Source organism: Diorhabda sublineata, chromosome 9, assembly GCF_026230105.1.
Source record: "Diorhabda sublineata isolate icDioSubl1.1 chromosome 9, icDioSubl1.1, whole genome shotgun sequence".
In the NCBI taxonomy this organism is placed as follows: Eukaryota; Metazoa; Arthropoda; class Insecta; order Coleoptera; family Chrysomelidae; genus Diorhabda; species Diorhabda sublineata.
This window is the reverse complement of record NC_079482.1, coordinates 13,882,314-13,897,887: the sequence shown is the minus strand read 5'-3', so window position 1 is coordinate 13,897,887 and position 15,574 is coordinate 13,882,314. Positions and strand designations below refer to the sequence as shown.

Here is a 15,574-nt window from a genome sequence, read left to right as displayed (position 1 = left end):
ATTTTTATTTCCTTAAGTGGGTCGATTTTAGCGCCAGACCCCAGTATTTGTTAATCCGACGCTTCTGGAAACCGTATTTTATTAAAATTTATTAAATTAAACTAAATAAGGTGTTTCCTAGAAGATGGATTGGAAGGAGTGGGTTATATCGAATGGCCCCCATAATTAAGCGACATAAATCCTAGACTATTTCCTGTGGGGTCATTTAAAAAATATCGTTTATAAAACAGAACCTGCGAATATTCAGGAATTATAAGATAGGATTACCACAGAGATAAGAAGAATTGAGTAATCAGGTTGCAAAATGTATTGCAAGGTCTTAAAAATCGAATAGCTTGTTGTATTGAAGTAAATAGAAACATTGAACATCTGCTGTAATCGCCTGTATGTTTTCTAAAATTCGTAATTTTTCTACTTAATTAATGTGGATCTTCTGACTGAAAAATTTGAAGATTTGTCTTCAGTTGTTGTAGGTTTTATGTGCCTTAATTTGGATAAATATTTTACTGCACCATTTTCGATAAACTATTTACAAACTTACTGACACTTGACCTTGTTTGTATTAAAGCATAAATTATTAAAGAATATTCAAATTGAACAAGTTTATTCAAACGTACAATATTTATTGTAACTTTGGTGGAGATACTGTAAATGTAGCTATAACGCCGAAATGATGGCATTTAGGTATAGAGAATATTACATGAAAAATGATCAGTATTTCTTAAGGATTTCTAAAAACACAAAATATATAAGTGATCCATGTAAAATAAGAATTTTCATTATTTTTCCAGAAAAATGAAAGATCTGACAATAATGTACGTATATCAACATAATACCGGCCGTATCACAAGACCTGTGTATACAAAAATTTATAAAAATCCTAGCCGTTTCTGAGATAATTGAGGCGTTCCATACATAAAACTAACTCGATATACATTTTTTATTAGATCATGTACTGTCAATAAAAAAATATGTGAAATTTTAAGTTAAATATTTTTAATTATAAATGAATAATCTAGCCATGGACTTTTAAGGTCTGAAGTGCCTTGAAGAAGCTGAAAGCCTCTAAAACATATAGATTCAGCTTAGTACATGAAGATGTAAAATTTGTAATGTAATTGTAAAATTTTCTTCAAACATAACATTTTCATTTCTTTACTTTTAACAGTGAAAAAGGCTGGCACAAAATTTGGAAAAAATAATATTAAACTGAAACAAATGTAACAATGGTGTTTAGATGAATAGATTGACTATTTCTATAGCCTAACATGGTTTTATGAAGCAAAATTGTAAAAATCAAGTATAAAGGTTTATTGTATTTCTATTCTTATTTCACTATTTGCGGTAAGCAACAGCAGAGAATCTGTTTTTGGAAGGCTATAAATCCGCACCCTTCATTTTCAAAAGCTTTTAGCTCATAAAAAATTTATTTGCGACAATAAAAAATATTGTGATTGAATAAATAATTATATATATAATTGAAAATACCTCATGAGAAACGGCGATTTCATTTTTCTCATCTATAATACATCAAAACCCAAGTTGAAAGTTTTATCAAATTTAACAGATACGTGTATTCTGATGCTATATCCAACTGTAATGTTTTATTGGAAATCAGTCAACAATACTTCAAATCTCAACGATAAACATTCAACTCTATACATTATATTTATTTATAGTTACTAAGTAGATGATCCATTCAGGAAGTGTATCTCTCCAATATCTACAATTTTGACGATGTACCATGTATCATGATAGTCTGCAAATGTACAATTTGCATTATGGGGTTTCATATGAATCAGTAATCAAAATATTAGTAATTTACGATACAATATGGACACACTATATATTTTCAATCCAATCTTGTATGTGTTTAATTGAAACATAATTTATAATAGCAAATAAATTGAAATAAGACAAAAAATAGTCCGGGAGCCAGCATCAGAAATATACAACCAAGTTCCTCTTAAGAGATAATTAGTAGAATGCATAAGGAAGTTGTATAATGTATAAAATATAATGCTAGAGCATGCTGAAAGACAACATAAAAGTAGGGTTCCAAAAATTACAGGGGCTACAGGGGCAAAAAGAAAGAAGAAGAAACTTAGGAACAACAAATGATTTATTAAAATTGTGTGAGTAGTAGGGATACAATATATTCGTGAATTTTTATAAAATTTCCTGTAACTAATACAAATGAAGTAAACAGCCCAAAAATTGAGAATTTCAAGTTTCACATGGATGAAAATGAAGGTGACTTTGAACAGCTCTTATAATCTTGAATGTGTGTTATCATAAATAGTGAAAAATTCATCAAATCAAACCTGTATAAAATTTTTTTCATAAAATACAGAGGTCGGCATTAGTCAGGCAACAAATTTGCATGAAGAGAAAAAATGCAGCGTCAAAATGAATTTATTTGAAGAAATTATAAAAGGGATTCGAAAAAGGGTTATTGTTCAAATTGATGACCATCTTGATTAATACAGTTATGACCTACGAGATCTTCCGCTTTCATACCTCCAACATACTCACCACAGGCAGTTTTAATTTTTCTTCGATGAAGACGTGAGAATTCTGGCCGTTCCAGTCCACGTAGTTATGCCGATTGACCGACCACAAAATGGAATGCTCGAACTGCGGATCATCTTGACTGCATCTGATGTACCACTCGCAAAATTCCAATCTGCGATGGATATCATCCTCGTGAAGTGCATGGACAAGACTTGGACGGTAAACTTGAGAGTGCATGCGTTTCAGCATTCGTCGTAAAGAACGATCGGATATTTGAAGTTCTCTCGATAGCTGCAGTGCAGATTGATTCGGCTACTCAAGTATCGCCAGCGCCACTGGTCCCATATTTTCGTTAGTTGTTACAGATACCGGTGTTACAAATCGCAGCGCGTCTGCAACAGTGCCCGTTCTCAAGAATTTCTGGTACGTCTTCCACACTGTTGAATGATTTGGTAGCAGAGAGTTCAGAAATTGTTATTGAAATTCCGTGAACACGTACGCAGATACGACTCTTACTTGAAACATGAAGTTGCCAGACTTATGAGCGTTACCGGACTTATGCCGATTTTTGAAGAACCGTTAAGTAAGACAAGTTAAATAATAATAGTTATTTTTTCATTTGGATGCAATGCAATACAAATATATCACCTAAATAAGTAGCAGTGGTTTGAATAAATGCTAATACTGAAAACCGAATGAAATATGAAGTAAGCAATTTTTTGTGACAGATTTTTTAATGTAGCTTTGATCAGACAGAGGAGAGCTCCTAGATATACAATGATAGAGATTTATGATGATGAAAAAATAAATGATTGAGATAACTGAAGAAACAAGTAAACAATTAAAAAGATTCATATAAGACCGGATAAGTAAAAAAGTAGTAAAAAACATCATTTTATTGTTTTCAATAGATTCAAAGTGCAAAGATACAAACAGGCAGATGATAATAAAATGGAGAGAATATTGTGATATGAAGACTGTAACAAAAGAGAGATATTATCCAAAAAAAATTAAATAATTGTGGTATGTAGTATTTTTAACGCAGCAGATAAAATGAATATGGAAAATTTTACATACATACTTGTAAGATACGATTCCTCTTTGCAGGAACACTAATAACTGATTGTCAAGGAAAATTTTGTTCAACATAAGAATATAGCAACATTTATGAGAAAACGAGAGCAATTATTAACGATGTTAGAATAAAAGAATAATTATAATTAATTTACCTCTTTTCGACATCTTGTCGAAATGTCAAAAATATTTTCCATTGAAAAATATATTACTCATTAATAAATCTGAAACCAAGATCATGTATTCATTATAATATATGTTAAAAGGCGAAGGAATAAAGAAATTTAATATTAATGAATATGATTAATGGGCTATATGGAGAGAAATATTCGATAAATTTCATGAATTAAACTACGTAATAAAATTTTTTTAATAACAGAAATTATTCTTCATTTATAAGACAACTAAGCAAATATATTATTATCTTTTTCCCAAATTATATTTTTCAATGGCCCATTGAAACCAATCAGTATAATTATTCCACCAGTTTCAACGTTTTCTTCACGACTGCATGAAAAGATCAATTTTCATTTTTAAGTTTAAAGGTAAAGACTGTTAACTTTAATTAATATTATCACAAATATCGTACTACGACACAAGATCATGCTATGTTACTAGCCAAAAGGTCAATAATTAAGATGTATACAAATGAACATGGAGAGAGAGAAGAGAGAGAAATGCTTTATTGTCAAAACATTATTACAATTTGTAGACAAAAGCTTGTAAAAACTAAAAAACAAACATAAAAATAACTAAATAAAGATATAAATAAAATAAACTCGATTTGATTTCAATTGATAAGTGATTGTTCATTTTTTTGCATTGTAAAATATTGAGTCCTTAATTAATTCTGAACGTGAAGTAGGTAGGTAAAGGTCGTGCTCCGCGTTCCTAAGTGAGACGGATTCAAAGATGAAAGAAGAAAGAAAAGAATTTTTAATCTTTTAAAAAAGTCCCTGCAGTGAGCCCAGCTGTTTAGTCTCAGTAAATATCTAACAGCTCTCTTTTGTAGTTTGAAGATTCACTCAAATTGAGTCGCACCACACGTACCCCAGAATGGAAAGGCATATCGGAGATCGACTCAATAGACTGTTAAGGAGGTGGATAAGTCCAGTTCTTTAGAAACTGAACTCAGTGCAAAGCAGGAGGAACTTATTTTTTTAGATAAGGAGGCAATATGTAATACTCGTACTATGGTGTAGTTTCATTGATTTTCAAAAGAAATTGTACGAGACAATAGTAAGTAGAAGTTTCATTATACATATTACAGTCTTCTGAATGAAGTTTCTCTAATAAAATTATTGGTTTTTTTTTGCATTTCATAATGTGTTAGTTGATTGGAATGGTTTTGAGGTTTCAGCTTAAGCTTTGCGTGAATATAAATATTTTGTGAAAATACTATTTAGTTCAAAGAGATAGTTTTTGATATTTTCACACACATTCGACTTTCAATATCTATCAAAATAATTTGCCCAAATTTCACAAATAAATTTTCTATTTTGAATATGAACGAATAAATATTATGATTTGAACTTTAAAGGGTTTAAATTTGAAAATTGAGTCTATGAAAATAGTCATTCTAGAGAAAAACTATCATGGAATATTCAATAGAGAGTTCTAGTTGTCACTATATCCTTCAAAATGTTATTAAAAAAAGATATGCTTGAATACATATCGGGCCATTTAAGTGTTCATTAAACATTAAATAGTGTTACGAATAAGCTCTCGAAATTGGTCCTTAGGCCGGCCCTGTCTAGCTACAATGGAATTTTAAAATACGGCGAATTCGCGGGACGTCTTACACATTTTTTACAAAGCCCCTTTCATATTTCCTTTTAGAACTTTTTATTATAGCGGGCGGTTTATTTAGAGTATTTCTTCTAAATAGTCTATTTATTTATTTCTTTTGTTTCTTTTTGTTCTAGAACCATGTAGATTTTTATTTAGTTATTTAAATGATTTGTTTGAATGCAGTTAGTTGAGTTGTAAATAAAAAGTCGTAATGAAAAGAACGAATTAGTGAAAATAATCGCAGAAATTATTTTATTTGATACTTATAAGTGAATTAATATAAGTGTAGTGTATATGTGTAAATACATTAACACGTAAGAGACAGTGTTTATCAATTCACTCTAGAAATAGAAAGAGTGTAAATAAATTTGAAAAACGTTACAATAGTGAGAAAATAAAAAGCCGGCTGCTATAAATAATACTCTATCTGATCACCTTGCATGTGTTTACAGAGGATGCTGCTTCGTAGTTTTACAAACTTTCACAGAATATGTCTTATAAGGTCACAATTAAACGTTATTCTATCCACCAATTCGCGAGAAAAGTATCGGATAATTGGAAATTTTTTGTGGATGTACTTTGAATGATAACACATCATTTTTGAAATGTTTATGAAACAATTTTTCACCGTTTATAAATAATCTTTCTATAAAAATTTTAAAAGCACCTCTCCTCATTTTCTCGAAATTATCAAAAATCATGTTTTCCAACATATTAGACAGAGTTGGCCAAGTCCATCTCAAATCTTAAATAGAATGGACTCCATTGTACACAAAGAACGAAATGTCAGAGAGAATGAGATTTCATTGTCACTTTATAAGACATGAGGTCGTGAATGTTCTTCAAAGTACCCAGAATAACCATTCGTAGCAACAAAAACTGGTCAAATCGAAAATTTATTAAAGTAGCGTTTTTTTCTATGTTCTTACTTTTCTGAGTGGACAACTAAAATGATCTAAGATGTATCTAATTATTTGATCAGTTTCCATAATATTCCGAGTATTTTAAATAAGTAGTAGCAAGCAGACCTTCAGAATGGCTCTTTTGACATATGTTCCTCTATTCAGATCAAATTTCTTATGAATAAAGAAACTGAAAAATTTATTGTCAGACCTAAGATGTCGGATTCTCCCTGTTAAAATAACAAATTGTTGACCGTTTAATACAAACTACCTCTGGAGTACTGTATGGAATATAAATTCATTTATATCATCACTTTATTTCAATTCATTATTTAAAAATTATACAACAAGATAAATTTTTACTCGAAAACTGACGACCTATAACTCCAAAACGAAGACTTGTATGACAGATTTATTCACTAAAAATTTTGGCATCAAGCTGCTAGTGAAAAAAATGACTCATTTAATGACACATACAATTAGATATTTTTTTGATATGACATCATATTTCCAGAGATAACATTATCTCTGCGAAAAACAGGTTTCGAAATTTTTATGCAGGTTAATAGTAATATTAAAAACATAGATTATGATAAAATTTGTTTTAATATAATTGAATCATAACATATATTTTGGTTCGTTTTGGACCAGAAGTATAACTTATTTAGTTGAAAAAATTTATACTCTATGTAGTACATACGATTAGTTGATAGAACATTGTCTATTCTATTTTTTATACCAGATATAAAAACTATAACTAAATTTTATAGTAGCATTAATATATAATCAGTTTCTGTTGATTTCTTATAGATAATTTTATAATACAGAACACCATCTTCGTATTTTCTGCAATGAAAATCGGTCCGTATTTTGTTGAGGATTTGATAATTATGGTTTACTTGAGGAATTTTGGGTTCATTTAAATTATTATTATTAAAACTGATTGTTACAAGGGTCATTATTTTTTCAACCTCAGAAGGGATATAAATGAAAGTCAAGTTCATATAAAACAATAAATTTATCACCAAAAGTTTTGTAGACTCAACGTTATGTTTCAACATAATCACCAAAAAGATTAAGACATTTTTAATACCTGTGGACAAGTTTTGCAATACCTTTTTCAAAAAAAATTACGCCAATGAATTCAAATGGGCATAGACGTTGTTTTGGAAGTGCTGTCCTCCTAGCCACATCTTCAGCAAAAATTTGAACCCGCTATGTGAAAAACTTGGAGCAGGAATGAAGAGATTACTATTTGAGATGGGAAATTAGGGTACCATATTCAGATGATAAGACAGGTTATGTAGAAAAACAAAAACTGCTAAGCGAAGAATAAAATAGTGAAGAACCAGGTTAGTCTAATGCAAAAAAAATTGAAACTGGAGTCACCAAAGGAAAGAACGGATATAAATGGAGTAATGAAATTAGTTACTGCAAAAGCTGTAAAAAGTCTGGCTTAAGCATGGTATTTACTACCTGCTGAAGATAAAACCAATACAATATTTGGTCTCTGAGATGTTTGCACTCTTATCACTGTACACCAGATAGCGTCAACATTATGCAAACTTGAATTGGGACAAAGTTAAATTTTCTCACGTAAACTTTGCTACAGGAGCACAACGGAAACAAAAATGAAAATTTGAGCATCTCATGGAAATTTGGGAAATATTGTGTCCAACTGTACAGCGTATTATACACATAAATATTGTACATTTCATGAGCAATTTATGAGTTACAGATGTAGGTTTCATTCAAAATATATTTAGTTTCCATATCTGATAATTGGGGTATAAAGTTTGTAACGAATGAATGCTTTCCGCCATTCTTTATGCTGGCAGAAGTTACTATAGAATATAATAAGCCTATTCCATTTAATCGGTTTTCATCAGTGGATTTGTTTGTTCATATGTTAACTGAACATGGATTGAATATGAAGGAAAAATAAGCGAACACTAAGACATTAGCATAATTTACTCTGAATAAAGTAGTGTTATTGTTATCTAGTGAGCATTATACAAATTCTGTTGATGAGATGGTATTAAGGTATTTTGTGGCATGCTTGATCGGGTTGAATAAAGAATATTTTGTGCAAATATGGTGATACCAACAATTCAAAACTTGCCAAAAGAGTGAGGCTGATAATCAGTCTGTTTAAATGAAGAATTTTGGAACTTATGCGGTTTTTCAATTTCAACATTAAATGCTTGCTTTTGATGATCATGATCTATAACAAAGTTTGCTACGAAGCATGAAGCATCTACAATAATTCTTATATGGAATTGATCCAAGCTTTCAATATTAAGGTGAAGTGGAGTAAGGACGTAAAAGGAATAAATGCGTAAACGGTTATTTTTCTCGTAAACATGAAGATTGAATTTATGGTAAATACTTAGTTATCTACTTTATATATGAGTATGAACCATTTCACATAGTAAAATAACACGCCCAACTTTGTAGCTTGCAGTAACAAATTTTAGTGCTATAATAAATTTTGTTTTTTGATTTTTGGCAAATAGATAAAATATGAATTATATTTTATATAGAATATATATTTTTATTTCAAAACCGTGTTTTTATCTAACGCCTTCTACATTCTTCCAAGTGCAGACTATCGTGTGGGGTATGTGTCATGGAGTTTGCTTATGTTACATGTCGCAATACATTTCTCATTAAAGGCTAGGTATCAATTGTTTTATTTAAGGGAATTAATTTTTTTCTAATTTTATTAAAGGGTAATATGAAACAAAAACAGCCAAAGGCACTTATCCAAAGGAAACGTTGAAGAAAGCCATACAAGAGATTAAATCAGGAAGTGAAACTATTTGCAATGCTAGCAAAACATATCATATACCGTTAAATACCATAATCCACCATTTAAAAGGAAGATGTAGGATGAAATCCAAATCGTTTGGCAGAAATATTGCCATTTCAACTGATTATGAAAAACGTCTTATCCATGGTCTCTTGAAATGAAGAAGTATGGATTTGTATTATCTAAAAAAGAAGTACTAGAATTGGTTGAGCAGTTCGTGAATAGTAATAATCTACAAACTCTTTTCTAAGACTGTATCATTGAATATTATACACTGTTGGAAAAAACTATAAAAACTATATAAAACAAACCTGAACGTTGGACGTGGACAGTACCTAAGAACGAGAAAATATAACAGTTTTAATAACTGCATCCGCTTCAGGTGATAAAGTTCCCATTGATAATATTTAAAGTCAAAAATATATGGAACCAATGACACGCACCAGGACATACCGGCTACGACTTACGCAGCAACTAATAATGGCTGGATGAAGCAACGGTTCATGAGATTTAATTTGAGGTAGCATTCTTGGAAAAAATAGGCATTGATCGTTCTGTATTATTAATTTGTGATGTTTATTCCACTCACGTTAATATCAACTTGATAAAATTGGCATCTCGAAATAATTTGGCGATACCTAAATTCCTCCGCACACTAGCATTGGACAGTAGTGTTTTTAAGCCATTGAAAACTTCCTGGGACGAGGAATTAGTCAAGGCAAAAGAACAAAGCTGCCTAGAAAAGATTTTTCCATTATGATCAAAAAAATTTAGATTTAAATAAGGAGGTAAATAAAAACGGTTTTCGAAGTGCCTGAGGTTACCCATTTTCATCAGATGTAATTCCGGAGTCAATGGTCAAAGCATTATCCTTGAAATAGTGGAAGGAACATGTAGGAAAACAAACGAAAGCGTATATATATATATATATATATATATATATATATATATATATATGTTTTTATTTAAAGCAATGCCCTTAAACTTTTAAACACAAAAGGGAAGTTGGATGTAGAGTAGAAGTAATAACGGCAGAAGATGTAAAGGTTAGGATGATAAAGGAAAAAAAAATAATAACAAAGAAAAAGGTAAAATTTCAAAGAATCGAATCATTCTTGAATAGACTGATTCATCTGTAAATGCGATTTGAGATGTGAGAGATGGGTGTGGTTTATGTAATAAGGGATCAAAAAAAACAATACGAATGTGAAGACGATTAATATAAGAATTTGAAATATGAACGTTTTTAAGATTCATTTTATGTTTTGTATTAAAACTCCGACCTGTAGTATATTCTCATAAATAAGAATCACACTAGTTTAAAACTAAACAACTTATTTTAGTCCTGTAAAAAACAGCATATAGTAAAAATGTGAAGTCTGCTCTTGCCCTGTAGTTCATCATATAAAGATTCATTTCGTTTCTAACATGCCTGTTTTCAGGGAAAGTGCGGAGTGCTTGCCATTTGTTACTTCTATCAAAACAAATTAGTTAGAAGCAACATAATTCAATAATACTAGAACAAGTTTATTATTGTTAAAATAAATGAACATATTATTAGTTTAGAGTCAAATTTGCGAAAACTGGTCTACACTTATCCCACTTTACCTTACTTTGTTTTTAAATAAATAATTCACCTATTAGCTAACTCAAAGTATTCATTTTTAATTGCAAATAAACCTTTCGGATTAGTGAAGGCAAGTCTTCAACTATTTCTCTGTATTATTTAAATAAAGTTGTAATTATTCGATTCTTGAGAAGCTGAAATTTATGTTAGGTAGTTATGATCGTTCATGAAGGATCTGACATATTGCTAATTTCTTGTAAAATACAATAGCTATATAAAATAAAGACTTTTAGATTCAATATAGGGGGGTGTTTCTTAACTGATACAAAAAACTCCGAGGGTATGAAGTTAGGATAGGTCTTTTCCATAACAAAATGTTCTCAGCCCTGTACCTCTCTCTTGGAATATATCATCCTCTCAAGAAAATAAGTGAAAATGAGTTTTTTTTATTTCAAATTCAAGGAGAGATACAAATTTGAAATTTTATAAATTCCATACAATCGCAAAAGATTTGCCACTGGTATTGTTTCAATATTTTTGTTGAAATTCAATTTTACACCACAATATTATTGAAATGCTTGCTTATTCATTAATATTTTCCCCAAAACTTGATGATATTTAACGTCCATTAAATGAAAAACGGAGAAAGAGAACGAGAGTGGAGATGTATTAGTAGGTATTTTATTTATTTGTAGTGATACGTAGCTTCCAACCGCTTTCGCGATTTTTCTGGCAGCAGCGACAGACAACCAATATTTGCTAATTATTCTATATAGATTTGGTTGTTATACAAATAAATAATTTCAACTTCTCTCGATTTTTGATAATAAACTGTCAAATTGACCTTTTTGATAAAATAACAATGCTTGTGAAAAGTATAGAATTCAATTAATAAGATTCCAAGAATAAATTCTGCAGAAAGCACAAGAATTCTTATATACTTCATGAGATGTAAATATATTTACTAGTCTCGAACTTTCCTCTTTCTCGGCTAGTAGATGTTTTTACATCCCTTTTAGTATAAATAACTATACTTTACCATAGTTTTCCGCTACTTTTAGAATTAAATGATTATCAATGGTTTCCATTACTTGGTATTTATGTATTCACTTAACTTTCTTTTCAGATCTTAATTTGACCTAATTTGTCTTAAGAGTTTCTTATTTTATGTCAGATTTTACATCTTTGTTTTTCTCTTCGCTGCGATAAGTAACATCTCATCATTGTAGATGTTACAAATCGGTTAAATACTTACGCTAGTTACATGGCTCGTTCCAAGTAGTATTGAACATTCAATATTAGATTTATTAGGCAAAATTTCAAGTGAACTTCAACATCAATTAATTTTACACCAAAAAGGTACTCTTGATATAGCTCGATACTGTGTACCGTTTTCGGAATATTTTGATTTGAAAATTATGAAGTAATAACCGATGCTGGTATGAAGTATTGATAAAGTTATTAATTATCATTATTATTAATTAGTAAGCATTATGTGAATTGAAAATTTTTTGTCGCGTAATTGAGACCCCTCGATAAAAGGGATACATTTAAAAAAAATTTAAACTGAAGGCTTTCATTTCTTGTAACGTTTCACAAAAATCCAGTCTAATCAGTACAGGATCTTGGTTTTTAAAGTTAAATAAGTATAGGCAATGAGCTATTGGAGGTTAACTGTTTGAGTCCCAAAAGCGCAATACATGATCAGTTTTCTATCTATCCTAGAGACGGGATAACGTTTTTTGAAACACCCTGTACATTCATGAAAATTTTGACTAATATGTTAATTTCTTAGTGGAGCACGTTAAGTCATTATTTAGTATGACCATATACAGTTGTCTATCTTTTGGTGAAGTGGCTGTAGTTAATCGTGATTTCAGTTATGATATAATTAGAGTGATCATCACCTATAGCAAAGAAACGATTTATTAGTGTATTGGAGAACTTCTCATGTCGATATATTGCATATATTTTTGATGATTTCTGCTGGTTTTCAATTTCAACAGTTGCAATAATTAAACAAGCCATAATACTAATGGGATTTCTCATAGATATTCTATAGGAAAATCCAGAGAATTATCTCGAATTATGCTGTACTTTTGCTTGAATCCAATAAGATTGTGTTTTCTGAGAGATTCTGATAGCTCTTTCCTTATTTTTATAATATTAATTCAAAAACAACTAACAGTCTCTATCAGCAATGCTATATTATAATACAAATTTGTAATACGGTAAATTAAAATATATTGAGCTGGTCGTTTTCAAAACTCGACCTCTTTTTTTTGTTTAATATATTTTGAAGTGTAAAATTCACTAAATTGATATTAAACTGCTCAATTAATCACATGGAGTATTTTTAAATACGTAAATAAATCTGCAATTGAATTTGAATTTATTGTTTCTATTATTTAGAGCTACACTATTTTTGCAAAAATTCTTGTGACAGATGAAAATATAAATATAAATCGGCTAGAGCCTACAGATCTAAATTGGAACAGAAAACCAAAAGAAAACAAATTTGTTCGACTAGTAACCTCATTTTCACTATACGATCTAAACTATTTTTTCAAACGACAACGTTAATAAAGAAAATATATTATGAGCGAAAATATAAATTTTCAGCTTTTTGGTATATTCTTGTATTAAAAATGATATAATTTATTTATAAAAATGGCGGCTCTGTTGACTTAACAATAATTTTGATTTGATATTATTCGCAGTTGTTAGAGAATATTTGAATTGAATTTATTTCAAACAGAGAATTTGGTGTGAAAGAGAAATTAATTTAACACGCTGAAAGATTTATGTTACTCATTCTTATATCAATGGACTTTTAATTTTGAAAAATTATCGGAATAATGGAGTTTCCAAATTGTTTCATACTTTTTTATCGTAGCATCTCAATAGCCCAATACTACTACTAATATAATAATTTAGTAACAAATACTCTTCTCTAAATCGCCCGTTGAAATCTCCTAAAATTTTTGTCAAAATTGATTGTTAATTAATCCGAGAAGTTTCCTTCAATTTAGTATCGTTATTTATATTTCATAATCAGTATAATCGTAGATAAAATATCACAAAGTTTTCTTTTTAGTCGTGCAAAATATTTATGATAATGTTTGAAAATCTTCATAACTATATGTTTTTTTTTAAACTTACTCTTTTTTATTCCAATAGAAATAACACGTAGATACACTACTGACGATTAAAAAGCCGAATTCAAAATAAGTTTTTAAAGCAAAAAAACTCAATCGTCGAAAACACAAATAATCGACGATCGCAGAACACGCACGCGACCGTCTTCTATTACTCTCGTAGCTGTCTAGATCTCGGGCCGACGAATACGATGATACTGGCACTCCATTGCCTATTAGGATGCACTTTTGTGCTTTTTGACACGAGACTAGGAGGCTGTGAATTGGCGCCCCTTCCTTAAAGGACAGAAGAAATATTTGCGGTTTTCAGTTGTTTTCAGGAGCTTTAAGGATCAGGGTATCAGAAATGGAGAAGGCGCGTGAGTATTACAAGAAATTTGAAAAGTAAGTCTCGATGTGTCCTGTCAAATTTCGACTTCGTACTAAATTTTATATTCCGACTTTTTATTATAAAATAAGATTTTTGTAGCAACATAAATTAACAATGGAATAGTTGCATTGCAAATTTATTAAACAATTTAATAAGCATTGTAAAAAAAATTGACGAAACGTAAAAAAAAATTTGCTGACTGTGCATTTGCCGGATGAATGCTTTAAACTCGAAAAGCGTGTATGAAAATATATCTTCGAATTATGAACGCTATATTAAGGAACAATCAATGAGAAAACATAATTTTTATAGTTTTACTACTCGATATATTATTACGAATCAAACATTTATTGTTTACCAAAGATGGAACAGAGAAATATTCATTATCTATGCGTCAATGACAATAAGTACCAGAAACGAAAGATTCAAAAAAAAAGACAAAAAAAGCGATTGCGTCTCTATGTACAATATTAATTCAGCAAGGTGCATGTAAATACTATGTAAAGTTTAAAGGTGCAATTTCGCTACTTAACTTAAATTAAGTTGTCTGAAAAGTTTTCGACCTCAACCTAAAGTCGGCACTTATAGTGTAAGTTGGGAAATAGATTTGCGCATACGTTGAGAGATTCTTGGTAAAATTTCAGCCATTTTGACGCCTTCTTTCTGTTTGAGATTAGTATAAGTGTGTCGTTGTGAAGATTTATTGGACAATGGAGGAAATTGAGTATCGAGCTGTCATTAATTATTTGTTTTTGAAAGGCAATATGTCTAAGCAAACAAAAATTGGACACTGTGTAGTCGACTCCGTACCATCATTTACAATTTTGGACAGCTGAATTCGAAATTAGCCGTATTAACTTTCAACCTGAAAACAAGTAATATCTAATAATTACTTTACAATTAATTAAAAAATTCTATCTCTATTTTTTTTTCTATTGATACAGAATACTCACTAATTTAGAAACTTTGCGGTTGGTTAAGTGATTAGTGAACTTAACATTCTTTAGTCATAAAAATTTATCAAAATAAATACAATAAAACTCAGTAAATATGAAGTGTAATTAATAATTTTTTGAAAAAACATTTAAATCACAAAGTGGAGATAACAAATGTAAAATTCAGTGCGATGGAGAATCTGGTGACTTTCTACCAATCTAGCTAAATTCAGTTCAATATTGATGAGTTGCAGCCTTAAATCGCCACGTTCGTTGATTTTCAAACGGTACCTTTGTTTTGTCAAAATGTTTGTAACCACACTGAAGCCTTTTTCGACGAGGTAAGTTGATGGAAAAGCGATAAGGTATTTCTCAGCAATGTTCTACAATGCAGGATCCTGTGTTTTAATGTTGCGCTGCAACCAGAATTTTTGATAGCCTTGGTTGAACT

At 30.1% G+C, this 15,574-nt stretch overlaps 1 protein-coding gene across 2 annotated transcripts in view; it reads right to left on the bottom strand.

The window, feature by feature from the left end:
• The window catches only part of LOC130448791 (uncharacterized), a 246,993-nt gene extending 232,971 nt beyond the window's left edge, over positions 1 to 14,022 (bottom strand). Inside the window, exon 1 of one of the 2 annotated variants that reach the window (XM_056786302.1) lies at positions 13,823 to 14,022. The gene's annotated coding sequence lies outside the window, so the exon portion shown is untranslated. The remainder of the gene's footprint in view (positions 1 to 13,822) is intronic. The other variant, XM_056786303.1, reaches the window with a different exon arrangement.
• Between the last annotated feature and the right edge of the window lie 1,552 nt (positions 14,023 to 15,574).